A 14,822-nucleotide genomic window follows, 5' to 3' on the forward strand; every position below is an offset into this window, starting at 1 on the left:
GCTGGGATTGGTTTCTGTCTTTGTCTTTCACAGCTGCTGAGTATTTCCCATCACCGAAGGTCAGTCGTGGCCTTTGTGTAGGGCTTGCTTCACCTACCACTGAAGTGCTGCCGAGTTCTGCAGCATTTCCACGTGTGGCAATTGCTCACCTGTCACAAAACTGTTGTGAGATTACCCAGTCTGAATCTCCAGGTGGCTTCAGAGCAGGCACAAAGAAGCTGTCCTTGTGATGCCGCATGCAAAAGAGAGGGAAGACAGCAGCTGGTGTCAGTGAGAAGAGTCCTGGACAGAACCAGAGTTTGAGGATGGATTTTTTTAATGCTCTATGAGGTAAAGCCCTGACGTTTTATCAGTGCTATAGACAGTGGGATCAAGGGCACCAGCAGCAGGTTTGCAGAGGACACCAAGCTGAGTGGTGCTGTCTATATGCCAGAGGGTGGGATGTCACCCAGAGGGATCTGGGCAAGCTGGAGAGGTGGGTCTGGCTGAACCTCATCAGGTTCAAGAAGGCTAAGTGCAGGATCCTGCACCTGGGTTGGAACAATCCTTGCCAATCCAGGCTGGGGAATGAGGAGATGGAAAGCAGCCCTGAATCACAGAGAGAACTGAAGTCTGCAAGAGCTTGCCAGAGGAACTCTGGAGGTAAGGAGATAGTTGCCTTCTCGCACTGCTCTCTGAGACACAGCTTCAGATCTTCTCAGGTGCTACTGTCAGCCCCTGCAGAGTGATCTGTGACACTGCAGAGCAGGTGTCAGTCGCGCTGTGATCTCCGGGGAGCAGAATTCCATGGATTTTTGTCATTTGTCTGGGCAAGGAGGGAGCATGAGAGGCAACCAAAGCATGACAAAAATGAGGTGTCCAGTGCTTCAGAAGCAATGGCATAACTCTGGAATGAGGAGAGACTGGGGGGTTATTCCAGGTGAATAAGAGGGACTTCATGGGATGCTCAGTGAATACAAATGGCAACAACAAAATACCCAATCCTGAAGTCCTTGTAAAAGCTGAGGAAAGTTACTGCAAAGCTGTCTAAAAGAATCTGCTTTGCAAGTGACTAAGAGACAGGATGTGGACTGCTTGCCCCAGATCCCTATGGGAATCTGTGCCTTTCCTAGGAATAGCCACCACTCTGCTTCTCCTCCCTTCTGCTGTCCTGAACTAATGCCAGCAGTTTATCTCCCTGGCCTCTTCCAGACAGATTGGAGTTAATCAGTTAGCTAGTGAGTTAATTAGTGTGCCATTGCCTGCCTGAGCAGCTTTGCAGCCATGGAAGCTAAGGCAATGTCTTGTCTTTAGTCTGAAGGTCACTGTTTCAGAACTTCAAACGCATTCATTTTCCTCAAACTCTGCTTTGTGGAGCTGCTTCTAATACTGAAGGATCCATCACAGAGCAGAACAGAGGTTTCCTAAGAGGCAGGCAAAGCAGTCTGTAAGATTTCCAGTGGTTCCCCAGCTCTTGAGCCATGCCTGTGTGATTTATAATACTGTAGTGCAGGCTGTGAAGGGACAAACTGGTCCTAGAGTGGCACCAGTGATTAGTGAGTTTGTTTGCCAGAATAGTGTCACCTCTGTGCACAAGAGGTACATGAGCTGAGGTCATAGAATCATAGAATGGTTTGGGTTAGAAAATACTTCCAGAGGTCATCCAGTCCAACTTCCCTGCAGTCAGCAGGGACACCCTGCACTAGATTAGCTCGTCCAGCCTGACCTTGAATATGTCCAGGGATGGGGCCACAACTCCCTCCCTGGGCAACCTGTTGCAGTGTTGTATCACCCTCATGGTGCAGAACTTGTTCCTAACATCCAATCTAAATCTGCTCTTCTCTCATTCCAAACCATTGTCCTGTCCTTGCAGGCCTTTGCAAACAGTCCCTCTGCAGCCTTCTTGTAGCCCCCTTCAGCTCCTGGCAGGCTGCTCTAACGTCTGCCTGGAGCCTTCTCTTCTGCAGGCTGAACAACCCCAGCTCCCTCAGCCTGTCCTCATAGCAGAGGTGCTGCAGCCCCCCCAGTCATCTTTGTGGCCCTCTGGACCTGCTCCATCAGGAGCACCATGGCAGCCTGGAGTAATTACCAGGGATGGACACTTTCCTTTTGCACTCCAAAAGATGGCAGGTGAGATGCATCCACCTACTTAGCAACGGGAAGGAAAGAGTCTAAAACTTCACAGGGGAGTAAACCTGGCACATAGAGATGAAAGACAGCCAAGGTATGGCTGAATGGAAACCTTAGACAACCAGTTTAATAGCAGTAGGGGTGTGCCCTCCTACTGACTTCTCCAGCTGTGAAATACCTGTCTTAATTTCTCATACAGAAACAAATGCAGAAGGTTCTCTGTTAGCATCCTTTCTTCAGGCCTGCTTTTACAGAAAGTGAACCCTGAGGTTCACCATGGCCAACCCAATCACTGTCACCCTGCAGAGCAGGTCCATCAGTTGGTTGCACAGGGATACATGACTCTTCTCCCAGCAGAACACATCCATCCTACTGTCTCACCCTGCTCCTTCTCCAAGGCCTCCTCTTGGTGCTACACATGCTCCTGTTGCCCCTTCCCATGCATAACTTGCACGACAAGATGGCCTTGTCTCCCTCTTGTTTGTAGGAAAATGCCTTATGACCTTCTGTGCTTTTTGGCACAGCATGCAGCAGAGCTAGTGGGTGTCTAAGATTCAGACCTGTGGTGCACAGACCATAGCAAACTGCAGCAGGGTGCAGCACTTTATCTCAGCACCCACAAGCAGATCTCTTGACTGGTTTTAACCTTCATCATTTCCAGTTGGCCTCTGATTGCATTCAGTCGTCCCTGTCACTCAGGGATTAATTCTGAGTAATTTCAGGGATGGAGAAGCAATGCCCCAAGAAAATGGTCCACCAAACCTACAGTTCACTGGCAAAAATATGCCTTGCAATAGAGAGCTGTCAGTGGTGGCTAAGGAGGCTTTTCCTATGAATAGAGGAGGAATATGGAGAGAGAGGCACGGATGGGGCACTTGGCAGATGATGCTCTTGTGGTTGTGAGGCAAACTCAAAGTAGTGTAGATCTCGGAGCAGAGAACTGGAGCTGTCTGTCCCTGCCTCCAGCCCTGAGCTTGGTGCACAGGACTTTGCTCTGTGCTCTAACCTGCCTGCTTGTCTTTTCCACGCTGGAGGATGAGGACAGTACCTTCACAAAGTCACATTCACAGTCCTGTGACAGTTCCAGATCCATGTGTGTGAAATAAAGGTGAATGCCATATCCCAAAGGGACCTGGATTTCCCAAGATTTCTGCACATCATTGGGATACACCTGAGGATAACTGGGTGACAAGATCTCACCATACATGGATGCTGCTTCAGCCCAGACAGGCAGACAGAAGAGAGGGTACCTGAGAAAAGAGGGAAGCAGGTGACACTGTAGTAGCCACATACACACAGAGTGCCTGGAGAACAAGCTCAGGTTTGGCTGCACACAACATGAAGCACAGCTCCTGGCTCTGGAGTCCTACTGACCAGAGCTCTGGCTGTGTGGGGCTTGTCTTTCTCCTGTAACCTTTCACATGGAAGGGAGTGTGACCTCAGTCATGCTCTCTGCTCCTCTTCATCTCTGTAAGGGCTGGCAGTGCTACAGGAGTGGAACACAAGGGGCTGTTCCCTACTTTACTGTCTTCTTCTGGAGGCCATTTGGGCTAGAGATGCATTCAGGTTTGAGAATCAGCACAGTACTAGAGAAAAAGCACTTGATTCAGAGAATTAAATGATTGATAAATCTGAGATCCCCTTGGGGAGCCAATAACTCACCACATCTGGGAAAAGCAGATCTTCCTTTCTGCAAACTTCCAGGAATTGGACTTTGGACTTATGGTCTGGGACAACAAACAGTGTGGTTGATTAGTGCTGCACTTCTGCGTGCCAGCTGGACAGGTCAAAGACCCTAAACCCCAGCTCCTGAGAACACATCAACGCTGTGCCTCAACACCAAGATTATATCTCTGTTCCTTCCTGCATACAGCAACTCCAAGTAACCAGAAGAGATTCTAGGCTCCACGCTGACAAAATGGAGCAATGATGTCTAGCTTGGTGCTCTCATTCTCCCCTTCTGAACGCCAGGGTCTCCGAGCACCATGCTGGTGCACAGCAAATTAAGAGAGAGAGCACCTCTGGCCCAGGGTACCAAATCCATCCTTCCCAGCACCTCCAGAATGAAGCTAAGACCCTGGGGCTGGGGAGCAGCTCATCCTGACTCTGCTAGTTGTCGGCAGCACTCAGGAGCATTTTCCTTCCTCATTCCTAAGGCACTATTTACCTTCTCTCCCTAGTACGCGCCTGGTAGCCTTCTCTCTTCTGCCTTCCCTTCTCTTTGGTACCTTCTCTGCCCTCCTCTAGGCTGCGGTCGCAGGCCGGGCTCCGGGGAGCGCTTCGGCGCGCAGTGCGCAGCGCCCTCTGCGGGCCGCACGCCGCCGCTGCCAGCTGCGGGGCACGGCAGCCTCGGGGCACGGCAGCCTCGGGACGCGGCAGCCTCCGGGACGCGTTGCGCAATGCCTTTGGCTCGGGCTGCGGGCGAGCAGCAAACCTGCTCGGTCTGAGGCGTTGCTGCAAAACCAGATGACTTTTGGGAAGAGGCAGGGAACAGAGGTTCAGCTGCCTTCCCCCTCCTCCTCTCCCTTAACAGAGAGGTGCAAAATCCAAGGGGGGCAGAAAAGGGAGGGTTGATGGGCGACAGGCTCAGAGCTTTGGCACGGGAAAACTGTTTGCTACCCTCTCCAGGGAGGCATAGAATTCGTGGATCCATAGAATGGTTTAGGTTGGAAGGGATCTTAAAGATCATCCAGTTCCAAGCCTTTGCCATGAGCAGGGACACCTTCCACTGGAACAGGTTGCTCAAGGCTTCATCCAACCTGGCTTTGGGGGCATCCACAACCTCCCTGGGCAACCTGTGCCAGTGTCTCACCACCCTCACTGCAAAGAATTCCTTCCTCATCTCCAATCTGCCCTCCTGAAGCCTCAATCCATTCCCTCTCATCCTGTCACTCCAAGCCCTTGTCAAAAGTCCCTTCCCAGCTTTCTTGTGGGCCCTTCAGGTACTGGAAGGCTGCTCTAAGGTCTCCCTGGTGCCTTCTCCTCTCTACAGTGAACAGCCCCAACTCATCCTGTCCCCACAGGGTGGTGTCTCCAGCCCTCTGATCATCTTGGTGCCCTATTCTGGGCTTGCTCCAACAGTTCCATTTCCCTCTTGTGCTGCGGGCACCAGAACTGGACACAGTGCTCCAGGCAATCCAGACTTTTTGCTAGAGATCACTTTGTGGCTACAACCTGTTGGCCACAAGACTGCTGCCACTGCTTCTCATCTGATGCTTCAGAGACCATCTTTATATAGAGAAAAAAAAAAAAAAAACGGGAGCTGGGGCTCTTGAGCTGGGAGCAGAGCAGCCTGAGGGGTGACCTCAGTCATGTTTGTCAAGATGTGCAGGGCAGTGTCAGGAGGACAGAGCCAGACTTTGCTCAGGGATGTGCAATGACAGGACAAGGAGCAGTGGGTGCCAGCTGGAGCAGAGGAGGTTCCACAGGAACAGAAGGAGAAACTTTTTTCACTGTGAGGGTGGCAGAGGCCTGGAGCAGGCTGCCCAGAGAGTTCATGGAGTCTCCTTCTCTGGAGACATTCCAAACATGCTTGGGTTCATTTCTGTGTGACCTGCTCTAGGTGATGCTGCTGTTGTGGGGAGTTGGACTGGATGATCTTTGGAGATCCCTCCTGACTCCTACCATTCTGTGATTCTGTGATGTGAGAGATGTCCATCATGCTCTGCCTTGGAGTTAGATCTAAGACCTATATGGAATGGACTTTCAACACTTCCTCCAGGTCAAACGCTTAATCCAGCCAGTGCTCTCAAGGTAAAGCCACAACACCACTGTGCAAGCTCCAAGACCTGTCACTGACGCTCTAAAAAACTCCTCCTCCTTACAAGTGAGCTACCTCGGGCCCAGACTATAAATGAAGATGTAAAACTCCATTACACCTCTACTTTACAATCAGCACAGCAGCTCCAGAGCTTGTTTTAGCCCTGAAAAAATGATTCAAGTTCCAGCAGGCCACAGGGAAAGCATGTCAGCAAAGCCCAGCTGAAAGTCTCCTTTAAGTTGACAAAGGAGAGAAACACCTACAGATGAATCACAAGTGACTTCATTGTAGTCAGGATAAAGGTTTGCTTGAAGAACATGCCTCGGCTGTTTCCTTTGTCAGCCTGAGAATGGATGGAGAAAGCAAGCAGCACGTCATCTTGTTTCTGCTCTCTCCTGGGAGCACAGCTTGATGTTGCTAACTGGAATTTGGAGAATCAGAAAAACAGTGATGAAAGATACACAACAAATCCTGGGGAGATGTTTTCTCCTCCAAACTGAGCACAGTGAAGAGCCTGCCAAGTGACTCTTCAAGTCACAATCGTATTTTTAAGTAGGCATGGCAGAAGTAAAATGAGTGTGGGCTGATGTATTGTGCATGTCAGTGCATCATAGGAGAAGTGTGTATGTGCTTGTAAACCTGACTCAAGTCATCTGCATCACTCTGTGAGAATCAATAACTTTTTAAGCAAACATATACCTGTTCATTAAGAAGAAGATTGCTGAAATTAGTCAAGTAAAAAGGTAGCTGCATTTTATCTGGGCACATATCTGCATAATGCTAATTGTGTCAAATTCTGGGCTGCTCAGTTCAAAAAGGACCTCAGGGATTTCAAGGAGTCCAGCACAGAGCCACAAAGATGCTGAAGGCAGTGGAACATCTCCCTGCTGAGGACAGGCTGAAGGCAGCTGGGAGCAGAGCAGCCTGAGGGGTGACCTCAGTCATGTTTATCAAGATGTGCAGGGCAGTGTCACGAGAACAGAGCCAGGCTCTGCTCAGGGATGTTCCATGACAAGGGGCAATGGGTGCCAGCTGGAGCAGAGCAGCTTCCATGTGAACATAAGGAGAAAGTTGTTCACTGTGAGGGTGGCAGAGACCTGGAGCAGGCTGCCCAGAGAGGTTGTGGAGTCTCCTTCTCCATTCCAAACCCACCTGGATGTGTTCCTGTGTGACCTGCCCTAGGTGATGCTGCTGTGGCAGGGGAGTGGACTGGATAATCTTTGGAGGTTTCTTCCAGCCCCTGACATTCTGTGATTCTGTAAACTATTTGAGCAGAAGACTGCTGACTTTGATGTACATATTTACACTGAATGCACATAAATATTTGACTGCATTTGCCTGGATCTGTTTCTACAGTTCAGAGGATGAAACAGCTAGGTAATAAATCTTACAAGTCACTGAAACTGTGTCAGAAGTTACATTGAAAGAATTTGTGCTAGTTTGAAGCCAGCTGGAATATTTTAATGAGAAAAATTAGATTCTAGGCTGTGAAAAGGAAACAATGGTGATGTCCACTTCACTGTCTCAGTTCTAATTTAAATTCCCAGAGACTCAGATAAAGTTGATAGAACCAACAACAATTTTATGAAGTGCCCTTCCCTCTTCCCCTTCTTTCCCAAAAGAAAGGGATTAGATGGGGAGAGAGAGAGAAGTAAGCACACCCAAATACATGAAATCTCACCCTTGATTTGGAAGTTAAAAAGTTTAACAATAACTTTAAAAAATAGGTATCTGAGGTAGGGAAGTTACAAAAGGTTAGGGAAGGGAAAAATAGCAAGTACAAAATGTATAAATACAACCCAATTGTGATGGTGATGGCCACGTGGTAGAACAAAGAGAACCCAGGAACTGATGGTAATGCTGGTATGCAGGGAGAAGAGAGAGGGGAGCAGAGAGAGGGGAGCAGAGAGAGAGAAACAGGCAGTCCCCCTGCTTTTATGGGACAGGAAGGGGGAGTGGGCTAACCATCACCTGGTGGTGTTCAGACCCACCCCTGGGGAGTGGTTAAGACCACCTAGGGTCAGGTTCAGGGTTACTCCCCCTGGAGTGTTAACCCTATGCATTCACTCATAGGCTTGCTGAGATGTATAAGAACAAGAACACAAACATAGATAAGACAGTCAGTATGGGTGTCTCTGTTGCAGTCAGTGCCTGTGCTTTTTTTCTCCCTGTGTAACCCAACTAATTCTGCTTCTAACCCTCCCTTGCCAACCCTCCAAACTCGCCTTGCACTCTGGGATAAGGTAGAGGAGCGGAAAGAAGGTGGAAGGGTGAGGGAGCTGGGATTGGTTAGCCTGGAGAAGAGGAGGCTCAGGGGTGACCTTATTGCTGTCTGCAACTACCTGAGGGGAGGTTGTGGCCAGGAGGAGGTTGTTCTCTTCTCTCAGGTGGCCAGCACCAGAACAAGAGGACACAGCCTCAGGCTGTGCCAGGGGAGATTTAGGCTGGAGGTGAGGAGAAAGTTCTTCACTGAGAGAGTCATTGGACACTGGAATGGGCTGCCCGGGGAGGTGGTGGAGTCGCTGTCCCTGGAGCTGTTCAAGGCAGGACTGGACGTGGCACTTGGTGCCATGGTCTGGCCTTGAGCTCTGTGCTAAAGGGTTGGACTTGATGATCTATGAGGTCTCTTCCAACCTTGGTGATACTGTGATACTGTAAATGTCTGCTTGTATGTTGTGCTAAGCTGTAAATACAAAGCTTCATTCCTTAACTTCCATCTGGTTGAGTCTTGTCTGGGTGATTTCCTAAGAGTGTGTGGGGGTGGATAACATCCAAACCATCACAGATCATTTAAAAGAGGCAAAATCATGCCACTGAGGTCAAGAAATGACAACATGGTGTTTGCCAGTGCAATCTATTTGAGCTCAGAGGCACACATACTTCCTTAACCTCTTCAGTGATGTAACCACACACACTACTTTTCCCAAATTGCACAAGACAAACCTTGTCTTAAGATGACTCTGAGCCACACAGCTGGAATCTTTCTGCCAGATGTTACAAAGAGTAGTAGTGTTCCAGTTTTCATCAAATGACCACCTAAATCAGGCTTAGGATAAAAGGAGGCTGCATCCTCCAGCAGTATGAGAGACCCCAGAGGGATGTACCCTATGGACTCTCCCTTAATTTGAACAAAATTCTCCAGAATCCCTCTGTCTCCTTGGTGAGCATCAATCCCTAGCGATCCGAGTTCCTTACAACCCCTGCATTCTTCTGCCAGGGGGATTTCCAGCAGAGTCTGTTCACCTCTTTTGCCCCCTCCAGCACAGAGTTTGAATGCGGAGCTCCCACAGCCTCCCAGTAAAAGCTCCAGGCCATTCTGCTCTGTGCACTGTGCAATACTCGTGTGGCTGCTGCCTTGTGGAGTCCCTTCCCCTACAGTCCTGGGTGTCGCTTCCAGCAGCGGTGAGAGTGAAGCACGGATAACGCCCGCACAGGAGGCGCACCACCCTTTCCACAAAGCAGGAGCCGTGTTCACACCAAAGCCTTTTCCCTCTGAGTGAGAGGATCTGACTCACAGCTGGAGGTGTCTCACCCTATGAAAACTGATGGGGGGCTTCTGCGACGACCTCCCTAAGGATGTCCACCCTCACTGCCCAACAGAACCTCAGAACCACACAACGGTGGAGGCTGGAAGCATCCAGGCGGCTTTTGAACGCCTGCAGCACAACCTCTCCGGGCAGTCTGTGCCATTCCCAGCTCCACCAGCAGTGAACCAGTGTCTCAGCAGGAACTGTTTAGAGTTTCATCTACTGGAATTACAACGTTCCTAAATATTTTAGCTTACTCGAAACCACAGGGCTGTAAACTGCAGCAGGAGAGCTGCGGTGAGAGGAAACAAAGCAGCTCTGAGGCAGGAGGAGTAACTTCCCGGACACAGCTAGCCGGGGCCAGCAGGAGGGAGAGAGTGCTCCAGCCTCATCGCATCGCGGAGTCGGCTTGGGCGGCAAAGACCTTGAAGATCATCGAGTCCACCCGTTACCTTAAGCCCGCCATGTCTGGAGCTCAGCCATGTCCCTCGGCACCACGTCTCTGAGTCTTTGAAACATCTGCAGGAGTGATGCCTCAGAGGCACCAGCTGCTCCCGACAGCCCGAGCGAAGCTGCAACACCGCAAACGGCAACCGCGGCTCGGCGCCGCAGGGACGGGCGGGGGGCTCCGGACAGTTCTCCCTCAGCCTGAAGCGAAGGGCGGAGGCTCGGCTACCGGTAGGCGGCAGCAGAGGTCGAGCGGCCCCGGCGAGCCCTGCCGTGCGGGCGGGTGGGTGCTGGCAGGATGCCCCTGTCCGGGCCGGCGTGGGGCTGGTGCGCTCCCGGGCTGCGGCGGCCAGCTCCTCGTGTCCGAGCCCGCTCACTACCACCGCGACGCGAACTGCAGCTCCCTCACGGCACGGAGGGGCAGCGAAGCCTTGATGCCTGAAACGCAGGCTCTGGCATCGCATGTGTACCACAGTATCACAGTATCACCAAGGTTGGAAGAGACCTCACAGATCATCAAGTCCAACCCTTTAGCACAGAGCTCAAGGCCAGACCATGGCACCAAGTGCCACGTCCAGTCCTGCCTTGAACAGCCCCAGGGACGGCGACTCCACCACCTCCCCGGGCAGCCCATTCCAGTGTCCAATGACTCTCTCAGTGAAGAACTTTCTCCTCACCTCAAGCCTAAATCTCCCCTGGCACAGCCTGAGGCTGTGTCCTCTTGTTCTGGTGCTGGCCACCTGAGAGAAGAGAGCAACCTCCTCCTGGCCACAACCACCCCTCAGGTAGTTGCAGACAGCAATAAGGTCACCCCTGAGCCTCCTCTTCTCCAGGCTAACCAATCCCAGCTCCCTCAGCCTCTCCTCGTAGGGCTGTGCTCAAGGCCTCTCCCCAGCCTCGTTGCCCTTCTCTGGACACGCTCAAGCATCTCAATGTCCCTCCTAAACTGGGGGGCCCAGAACTGAACACAGTACTCAAGGTGAGGTCTAACCAGTGCAGAGCACAGGGGCAGAATGACCTCCCTGCTGCTGCTGGCCACACCATTCCTGATGCAGGCCAGGATGCCACTGGCTCTCTTGGCCACCTGGGCACACTGCTGGCTCATGTTCAGGTGGGTATCAATCAGCACCCCCAGATCCCTCTCTGTCTGGCTGCTCTCCAGCCACTCCGACCCCAGCCTGTATCTCTGCATGGGGTTGTTGTGGCCAAAGTGCAGCACCCTGCACTTGGAGCTATTGAATGCCATCCCCTGGGACTCTGCCCATCTGTCCAGGCGGTCAAGGTCCTGCTGCAGAGCCCTTCTGCCCTCCAACCCAGCCACATCTGCCCCCAGCTTAGTGTCATCTGCAAACTTGATGACTGACTCCATGCCCTCATCCAGATCATCTATGAAGAGCTGTTCCCACCTTGAAGAGGTGGGTGTTTTCCAGCACAGCATTTCCTCCCCACTTAAATCCTCCAACGAGTCCCAGTTTTTCTGGCTTGTCATACACTCATCCCTGACTTTTTCTCCTACTGGATCCAAGGGCTCCTATTTTATCACTTTAATGCAAACTTTGGTGTACCCCTGCCCATTATTCCAAGCAGACACCTTTGCCCCTGTAGCATTTCTCATACTTCTGTTCTCTTAGTTCTTGCCAGTGATTATTTCCCCCCCAGCCCTCCTTGTGTGCACAGTGATTCCCAGGTGCAGGCTTCAGTCAGATTTAGTTTCATTCTGACTCCTGCTTTTCCAGTGTCTTCCTGCTCCCTGACAGTGTTTAATCCTAAACCACGGTTCCACCTGCTCTTTGGATAGTCACCTTGTTTGTCCCTTGTAGCCGCCTCCTCTCCTAAGGCCATTTCAATCAGGACAGGCTCCTGTTCCTGCTTGGGAGAAGAGGCACTGGCATGGCAAGATTCCAATCTCAGTTCCTCAATGCAGAAGAAAGGGAAGTCCCACAAGAGCTCTTCAAGGATCACCCGGGGTCTTGTGTGGCATCGTCTGCACCACTGGAAAACTATCAGTAAAAATGAAGTTGCAGAAGATTGAGCAGCTGCATTCTCATGTGGGCACACTGAGCTCATGTGAACCTCAGGTTTGACAGATGGTACTGATGCAATGTCATGAAACCACAGAACAGTAAATAAAGATTTTTGGTTACACCTTCTCCTCCTTCCAGACGTAGTGCTGATTATTTAAGAAATAATACTTAATAATACCCATAATAATGGGTGTTATCATGACCTGTGCCTCAAAACCTCTGATAGCCACTGCAGTGGCCATCTAGAATTTCATCTGAACAGATCAAATACAGCAACACTTCCAGCAACTGAAAGCAATCTCTCAATGGAAGCTGTTAGGCAGTCTCAGAGAGGTGCTGCTTGTGAAGCCTGACGCCTGTAAACGGCAGAGTGAAGTCTAAAAGTTCACCTGCACTCAGTTTCACTGTCCGTGTAGCTAGCTAACCACAAGCCTATTTAAGTACAGCAGTGTTCCCAACGCTGATTTTACAAAGAGTAGACATTTCCAAGAAGTTACTTGTTGCACAAGAGGAGTGTGTGTCACGGCTTTGTTTCCTGAGCTGTTCCAGAAACACAAAAGACCCAGAGCAGAATTTCATCCAACCCAGCATACAGCCTCTAACTCTTCCTTTTTCTGGAATCCCAGGTCAGTTGTGGATGGGCTGCTGGAGTTCAACAGGAGGATACCACTTGAGAGACTGTGGTCCAAAGCCATTTTTGCTGCTAAATGTGGCCTCCAAAACCAGATGGAGCACCTTGCCTTTTCAAAAGCAGAAGGCACCTGCATCTGCCAGAAGACACATGGATGGCAAGGCTCAGCAGTGTAAGGCCTCTTGGCAAGCCCAACAGAGTACCAGTGGTGAAAGTAACACTGACATGGTTGGTGCCAGGTTAGTCTGGTCTTTAAAGTAATGCCATTGCCCACACAATCCAAGTAATCCTCCAGGCACAGTCTAAATTTGTATAGAAAGAGCATAAGAAGGAAAGGGTGAGGGGAAGATGGTATTTCCCTGGTGTGACGGTTTGGGTATTACCTGCCCCCTCCACCCCCTTATGAAAATCACCCAGACTAGACTCAGCCAAGCTGGAAGTTAAGGAATGAAGCTTTATATTTACAGCTTAGCACAATATACAAGCAGATATTTACAGTATCTACAGCTGTATACAGAAATATACAAATTAAAAAAGTAATACAGAAACACAACAGCCCTCCCAGAAACCACAGTCCCCAGGAGGGGCTCCCAACCACCTTTCCACCTCCTTTCCACCCCTCTACCTTATCCCAGACTTTGCCCTATGTTCAAGGCAAGTTTGGAGAATCGTCCAGAGGGGGTAGGAAGCAGACAGATTAGTTACACAGACAACAAATTAGGGAGAGAAGTGCATGCAGCCAGAGCCAGAGAGCAACTCTGTTATCTCTATTTATATTCTTGTTTTTATACATCACAGCAAGCCTTTGAGTGAAGTAGCCATCACCATTGTATCATTATCACAGCCTATAATCTAATTATTCTCACCAAAATATTCCAGCTAGCTTCAAACTAGCACATTTGGTATGTTCTCCAGTGTTTGGCTCAGAGACTTCCTGAGCCAAAAGCTCTATGCCATCAGACTCTGGGAAACAATAGGCTAAGGAGCAATTCAGCAGAGAAGATCCCGGGGATCCTGGCACATCAGTCTGTGATGCAGGGGAAGCTAACAGCACAGTGAGTGGAACAAGTGACAGCATAGTCATCAGGTGGAGAGCAGTGATAGAGGAAAACAATCTGACACATGGAAGTTGTATTCAGTGTGCTGGGTTCAGTATGGGATCCCCAGCACAAGAGAGGTGTGAATAAACTGGAAAGAACCCAGTGGAAGACTGGAGTGCTGCTGGAGTGGTGACTAGAGCATTGGTACTGAGGAACGTGGATTTGTTTAGCCTGAAAAAGTGCAATGGAAGGCAAGGTTTTGGGGCAGGCCTCACAAGTATGTCCACATGTATGTGGACAAGTTGCCAGGCAGTTCGTCTCCCAGCTAGTTGTGACAAGGAATTGGATCTAATAGGTTCTACTGCCTGAAGAGAATGATGGAGTCAAACCCTCCCCAGGACAAGAGGCAGTAGGCTAACTTGCAAGAGAGGCAACTGAGTATAGGGTGCACAAAAACACCTCCTTCAAAGCATGATCCAGCATGGGCTCAGGTGCCCAGTTTAAGAGCTCTTTACCCTTGAAAACAGAAGCAATTGCCCAGGCAACGCCCTGAGCAATCTGATCCAGCTTTGGAGTTCTGCTTGTGAGGCTTGGATCAGAGATTGCTAGAGGTCCCTTTTCATAGTAACCTAGTATGAGTGTAGCTTTGCTTAACCAGATAAATTTGGGCAGTACTGCCCCCCTGAATGACACAGCACCGAAGGGGAATAGGATCACATCCATTGCACCTGGAGGATCTTTCAACAGGTGAGTTACTGCAGAATGGTGCGGGTTGGAAGGCACCTGCGGAAATCATGTAGCCGACCCACCCTGCTAAAGCAGGTATGAGGAGGCTGTGTAGGCAGAGCCGTGTAGTGACTGTACACAAAGAGCTGGATGCCACATGCACAGGGAGCAGGTGCCGCTGCAACACTTGCCATGGGAAGCAGGTCTTTCTGGGCCATAAGAGCCAAATACCTGTCAGCCAGCAGGCTGGCGGGACCAGCGGCACGCATTATCCCCAATCAACAAGACTGAGGCTCAGACCTAGACTCAGAGTCAAGGCCAAAGCTCGGGCCCGGCTAGCACGACCGTCAGCGGCGCGCCCCGCACCGCGGTCTGCTCTGCCCGCGAATAACCCCTGCCGCGCCCCGCCCCTACCCCTCCCTACTCGGCTCTCTCCTGTCCCGCCGCAGCCAATTAGGAGTCAGGCTCCGCCTCGCCCTGCCTCGGCCTGCGCCCGCCTCCCCGCTCAGCCCCGCCTTCGGAAGTGCTTTGTCCAATCAGCGGCTGGCGGGGCCGGCC

The sequence above is a fragment of the Pogoniulus pusillus genome, chromosome 15 (genome assembly GCF_015220805.1).
Source record: "Pogoniulus pusillus isolate bPogPus1 chromosome 15, bPogPus1.pri, whole genome shotgun sequence".
NCBI classification, from domain to species: domain Eukaryota; kingdom Metazoa; phylum Chordata; class Aves; order Piciformes; family Lybiidae; genus Pogoniulus; species Pogoniulus pusillus.